The 6602-nt window shown below is 50.7% G+C and overlaps 1 pseudogene; it reads left to right on the top strand.

Annotated features, from left to right (window-relative positions):
- Positions 1–2307: 2307 nt before the first annotated feature.
- On the top strand, positions 2308–4356 carry LOC127689842 (pre-mRNA-splicing factor RBM22-like; annotated as a pseudogene).
- The last annotated feature ends 2246 nt before the right edge of the window (positions 4357–6602 follow it).

The following is a 6602-nucleotide window of genomic DNA, read 5'->3' as shown; positions in this document are numbered from 1 at the left end:
ACATGTGTGAGCCTCTGTGGAGAGCTTGCAGGACAGGTGTGAGCCTCTGTGGAGAGCTGGCAGGCCAGGTGTGAGCCTCTGTGGAAAGCTGGCAGGCCAGGTGTGAGCCTCTGTGGAGAGCTGACAGGACAGGTGTGAGCCTCTGTGGAGAGCTGGCAGGCCCGGTGTGAGCCTCTGTGGAGAGCTGACAGGACAGGTGTGAGCCTCTGTGGAGAGCTGGCAGGACAGGTGTGAGCCTCTGTGGAGAGCTGGCAGGACAGGTGTGAGCCTCTGTGGAGAGCTGACAGGACAGGTGTGAGCCTCTGTGGAGAGCTGGCAGGACAGGTGTGAGCCTCTGTGGAGAGCTGACAGGACAGGTGTGAGCCTCTGTGGAGAGCTGGCAGGACAGGTGTGAGCCTCTGTGGAGAGCTGACAGGACAGGTGTGAGCCTCTGTGGAGAGCTGACAGGACAGGTGTGAGCCTCTGTGGAGAGCTGGCGGGACAGGTGTGAGCCTCTGGAGAGCTGGCAGGACAGGTAAGCCTCTGTGGAGAGCTGGCAGGACAGGTATGAGCCTCTGGAGAGCTGGCAGGACAGGTGTGAGCCTCTGTGGAGAGCTGGCAGGACATGTGTGAGCCTCTGTGGAGAGCTGGCAGGACAGGTATGAGCCTCTGTGGAGAGCTGGCAGGACAGGTGTGAGCCTCTGTGGAGAGCTGGCAGGACAGGTGTGAGCCTCTGTGGAGAGCTGGCAGGACAGGTGTGAGCCTCTGTGGAGAGCTGGCAGGACAGGTGTGAGCCTCTGTGGAGAGCTGGCAGGACAGGTGTGAGCCTCTGTGGAGAGCTGGCAGGACAGGTGTGAGCCTCTGTGGAGAGCTGGCAGGACAGGTGTGAGCCTCTGTGGAGAGCTGGCAGGACAGGTGTGAGCCTCTGTGGAGAGCTGGCAGGACAGGTGTGAGCCTCTGTGGAGAGCTGGCAGGACAGGTGTGAGCCTCTGTGGAGAGCTGGCAGGACAGGTGTGAGCCTCTGTGGAGAGCTGACAGGACAGGTGTGAGCCTCTGTGGAGAGCTGGCAGGACAGGTGTGAGCTTCTGTGGAGAGCTGGCAGGACAGGTGTGAGCCTCTGTGGAGAGCTGGCAGGACAGGTGTGAGCCTCTGTGGAGAGCTGGCAGGAGAGGTGTGAGCCTCTGTGGAGAGCTGACAGGACAGGTGTGAGCCTCTGTGGAGAGCTGACAGGACAGGTGTGAGCCTCTGTGGAGAGCTGGCAGGACAGGTGTGAGCCTCTGTGGAGAGCTGGCAGGACAGGTAAGCCTCTGTGGAGAGCTGGCAGGACAGGTGTGAGCCTCTGTGGAGAGCTGGCAGGACAGGTGTGAGCCTCTGTGGAGAGCTGACAGGACAGGTGTGAGCCTCTGTGGAGAGCTGGCAGGACAGGTGTGAGCCTCTGTGGAGAGCTGGCAGGACAGGTAAGCCTCTGTGGAGAGCTGGCAGACCAGGTGTGAGCCTCTGTGGAGAGCTGGCAGGCCAGGTGTGAGCCTCTGTGGAGAGCTGACAGGACAGGTGTGAGCCTCTGTGGAGAGCAGGCAGGACAGGTAAGCCTCTGTGGAGAGCTGGCAGGCCAGGTGTGAGCCTCTGTGGAGAGCTGACAGGACAGGTGTGAGCCTCTGTGGAGAGCTGGCAGGCCAGGTGTGAGCCTCTGTGGAGAGCTGACAGGACAGGTGTGAGCCTCTGTGGAGAGCTGGCAGGACAGGTGTGAGCCTCTGTGGAGAGCTGACAGGACAGGTGTGAGCCTCTGGAGAGCTGGCAGGACAGGTGTGAGCCTCTGTGGAGAGCTGGCAGGACATGTGTGAGCCTCTGTGGAGAGCTGGCAGGACAGGTGTGAGCCTCTGTGGAGAGCTGGCAGGACAGATGTGAGCCTCTGGAGAGGATAGGCTGCAAATTCAGATTAACTGTCAGTTCCAGATGCATTAAGACAACCACGGAACCAGGCCTGGAAGTTATATGCCTGTAATCTCAACTACTCAAGAGGCTGAGGCAGGATTCCAGGTTCAAGCCTGTCTGGACAACCAGAGGCAAAAATGAAGGCTGCAGATTCTGCCTGTTGGCAGAGCACTTGTCTAGCATGGGCAAGGCCCAAGGTTCAATCCCCAGCACTACTAAATAAATACGTTTAGATTTTATTTATTTGCTTATTTATATATTTAATTTTAATTAAAAATTGTATATAGTTTTGAGTTTTATATATTATAAATTACATAAAATTAATAAAGTTATACATTTATTTAAATGTTATTCATTTGTTTATTTATGTATTTATTTTGGATAGGTAAGACATGCATGTGGAGGTTAGAGAACAACACTAAGAATCAGTTCTCAGCTACCCTGTGCCTGCGGGACTGTGGTGGTCGTCTCTTGAGTGGAAGCTGGAGCTGCACCAGGACTCCTGATATGTCTCTGGATTCCGACACCTACCACAGGCAGAACTGGGAGGACACGGACTTCCCCAGTCTCTGTCAGACGTGTCTTGGAGAAAACCTTATATACAAATGACCAAAGAAAAATATGGAAAAGAATGCAAAGTCTGTACTAGGCCATTTGCAGTGTTTCGCTGGTGCCCCGGGATCCACATGCGCTTGAAGAAGACAGAAGTGCACCAAACCTGCAGTAAACTGACGGAGGTTTGTCAGACCTGCCTGTTAGACCTAGAATACGGCCTACCCATCTGGGTTCATGATGCAGGATTATCATTTAATGACGACATGCCTAAATCAGATGTGAATAAAGAATATTACATATATTTTCCATATATTTCCATATATGGAAAGAGAAATTCCTAACTCTGATAGAACACAACCAGTTGGAATGCTTGGAAAAGCTACCCTAACCAGCGACATGTTACTCAGATTGGCCCAGACCACACCACATTTGTTCCTTCTGGGAGAAAGGAGAAGTAAGAGAGGAGCGGAGTTTCCATACAGACGTGAGCCGCTTACCGATCCGGATGGCGCTCTTGCTGATCAGAATATAAAAGACCGGCACTATGGGATTAATGACCCTGTGGCTGATCAGCTTCTAATGTGGGCTTCCACAGTGCCTCATCTCCACCCACCAGAGGCTAAGACGATGATCACCATTTATGCATGTGGTGATGCAGGCGGTCTGGGAAATACTATTACTGAAACAGATCTCAGAAATCATTTCTGCCAATTCGGAGAGACCCCCACACTGTTGTGCAGAGGCAGCAACGTACCTTCATCCGGTTCGCCACCAGGCAGGCTGCTGAGGTCATTGCAGAGAAGTTCTTTAACAAGCTGACACTTCCAGAGGACCCTGCTATACCACTCTGGGGCATATACCCAGAGGATTCCCCGGCATTCAGTAAGGTCACATGCTCCACTATGTTCATATCATCCTTGTTTATAATAGCCAGAAGCTGGAAATAACCCAGATGTCCCTCAGTGGAGGAATGGATACAGAAAATGTGGTATATTTACACAATGGAATACTACTCAGCAATTTAAAAACAATGAATTCATGAAATTCTTAGGCAAATGGTTGGAACTGGAAAATATCATCCTAAGTGAGGTAACCCAATCACAAAAGAACACACATGGAATGCAATCACTGATAAGTGGATATTAGCCCAGAAACTCTGAATACCCAAGACACAACTCACATATCAAATCATTCCCAAAAAGAAGGAAGGGGAGGGCCCGGGTCTTGGAAAGGCTTGATGCAGCATTGTAGGAGAGCACCAGGACAGAGAAGTGGGAGGGAGTTGACTGGGGAATGGGCAGAGGGAAGAGGGCTCATGGGACTTATGGGGTGGGGGAACTGGGAAAGGGGAGAGCATTTGGAATTTAAACAAAGAATATAGAAAATTAAAATAAAATAAAATAAAATAAAATAAAATAAAAATTAACAAGCTGATTGTGAATGGCGGGAGATTCATTGTCAAACAGGGAAGATCCCAAGCAGCCAGAGGAAAAGAAAAAGACAAGGATGGAACCACAGACTCTGGGATCAAGCTAGAACCTGTACCAGGTCTGCCTGGAGCTCTGCCTCCAGCTCCTGCAGCAGAAGAGGAGGCATCTGCCAACTACTTCCACCTGCCCCCAAGTGGTCCTCAGGCAGTGGGGAACATTGCCCTGCCCCCACCCCGGGATCGCCCCACTGCCACCCCAGGTTTTGGACCACACATGTTCCACCCAATGGGACCGCCCCCTCCTCTCATGAGAGCACCAGGACCAATCCACTACTTTTCAGGACCCTCAGAGAATGGGAGCTCAAGCTGGAAACATAGCCGACCCTAGCACAGCATCGCCACTCAGGGGCTCCGAGGAAGAAAGGGCGCTCTCAATTCCCAGTAAACGAGTCCTGGGATAACTATCATTTCCCTTGCTTTGTCTTTTCCATGTGGCTGGATGTGTTCAGATGTGGGCAGAGAACACAGCCGTGCTTCCCCACATGTATTCAGAGGACTGGCGGGCCTGAAACAAGCTCTCCTGAACATGGCTGCTGACCACTGTAGCAGTACTAAGAGCCTTATGTAGGATCCTTCCCACCTTGTGGGGAGCACACACAGGGTGAACTGGAATAAGCAATGGAGTCACCATCAGTGTGTTCATTTTATATCTTTTTGTGCGGGAGGCAAAAATTTAAAAAAAATATTTTGACCATTTTATGTCTATTTGGCATTTTCTTTTACATCATCTAAAAAAATCAGTACTAATCATTGTAGTGGCATAAAATCGATTTAACTAATTTGATGTCATGCCCTCAGAGAGGGTGCCTGAGATGAAGTGGTTTTAAGGAACTTCCTGTGAAACACTTTGGCAAACTGAAAGGAAAAACCTTAGAGAGCACGTGATCGGAAGACTCTGCCTGCAGCTGCAACTGGACTGTCCGCCTTACCTGTGTCCTCTGCAGCTCGCACGCTCGCTGCCTCTAGACAGGGCACTGTTCAGTCGTAGAAGGTTTGCCTTTGACTGAATTATAGATGGTAAGAGAAATTTGATGCATGGTATTTTTTGTTTTTAATTAAAACGGGTCAATTTTCAAAAAAAAAAAAAATCGGTTCTCTCCTCCTGCCGTGTGGTTCTGGGAGTTGAACTCGGGTCATCAGGCTTGGCGCTAAACCCCTTTAGCTTCAGAGCATCTCCCACCCACAACCACCAAAGCAGAACAGAGACGGTGGAGACAGCGCACGCAGACCGAGTGGGACCCGGCTTTGATTTCATCTACCTGTTGGCTACACAGTCGCTTAGGTTTTCTTCTTGACGTCCTCGTCTACTAACTGCCAGAGATCTGACTCAGGCAATGTGTGTGAATCCTCAGCACATTGCGGCATTGTGACGTGTGATGGGAAATGCTCAGCAGCTCCTGGGTGTGGAAGAACAGCCTCCAACACCCGACTGACTGATGAGGTAAGGAAAGATGATTGGACAGAAGAGAGGCCATGGCCTCCTGGACAAGAATTCTGGGCGTGACCAAGCGGCCAACATCAGAACCATGGGCAGGAGCCCGAGGGATCATCACGTCTCCCCCTCCCCAGGACTGGCATCATCCATGCACACCTCAGCACCTGGCTATTTACTGGGCTCTCAGGACTAGAACTCAGGTCCTCGTTCCTGCGTTACAAACACTTTACCCACTGAGCCATCTCTGCAGCCACAAGCTTTTCAGTTTTCATATAAACAAGCACATCTGCTTGCTGCTCCAATGGTGCTCTTAGGAATCCCGAAGCTCTCAGGAGAGTTAAAACACAGATGTGAGGCAGAAAGTTGGGTCTCAGAAAAACTGCGTTACTTTCATTTAGGAGTGAAGAACCTGCCAGCCAGGAGAGGAGGAAGGCGCTCTGGATCTCCTGTCTCCTGCAGGCCGGGAAGTTTCCCAAAGGTCCCAAGGGAGGAACAGGGACACCAAAGGCTGAGCAAAAGTGGTTCAGGGACGTTCTGAGTCAAGCAGAGACTGGGGACCAGGGTGCAGGACCAGGCATGGAATTAGCAGAGGCCATTTCCCTGGCTTCCCAGGGAGCCCCTAAAACGGAGCCCAGGAGGGCTCTAGGGAGGGCAAGTCACCAACGGTGGAGGATGGGTCACGCTTAGGATGGGCCCTTTCTCCTCTACTGCAGAGACACAGTTCTAACTGGCAAGAGGTATCAGGAGGATGAGAAGAAGGAAGTAAAGGACTTTCAGTCCCAGTGAGCCTGGCCAGGCAGAGGAGGTGTCTGTGGGGGTGCCCTGAGAGGCACGAAGGCCACGGCAGCCTTGGGTGGGATTATAAATTAAGCATTAAAAGTCAACGTGAGGAACAGCCCGTTCACAGTGTCAATAAAATTGATACTACCAATAAAATCAGGACCAGCTGCAAACCAGTTTAACAAGAGAATAAGAGGGTCAGTAGCCAACAAAATTAGGATATCTGATTGATAGATACAGAACAGATGACTAATATACTGAGTTATTAATGGGATTATATATTTATCTTTACTGTAATCATCCTCACAAAATTGATGCAAACCCAATGAGAATCTAAACGTTTAATAAATTCTCAAAATAAGTTTGAGTTTCTTGTGGGGAAAAAAATGTCAGGACAGAAAGGAAGAAAGGTGGAGATAGGGGAAAGGGGGG

The sequence above is a fragment of the Apodemus sylvaticus genome, chromosome 7 (assembly GCF_947179515.1).
Source record: "Apodemus sylvaticus chromosome 7, mApoSyl1.1, whole genome shotgun sequence".
Classification (NCBI taxonomy): Eukaryota; Metazoa; Chordata; class Mammalia; order Rodentia; family Muridae; genus Apodemus; species Apodemus sylvaticus.
Note: the sequence above shows the minus strand (reverse complement) of the source record. Positions and strands in the feature narration are given on the sequence as shown.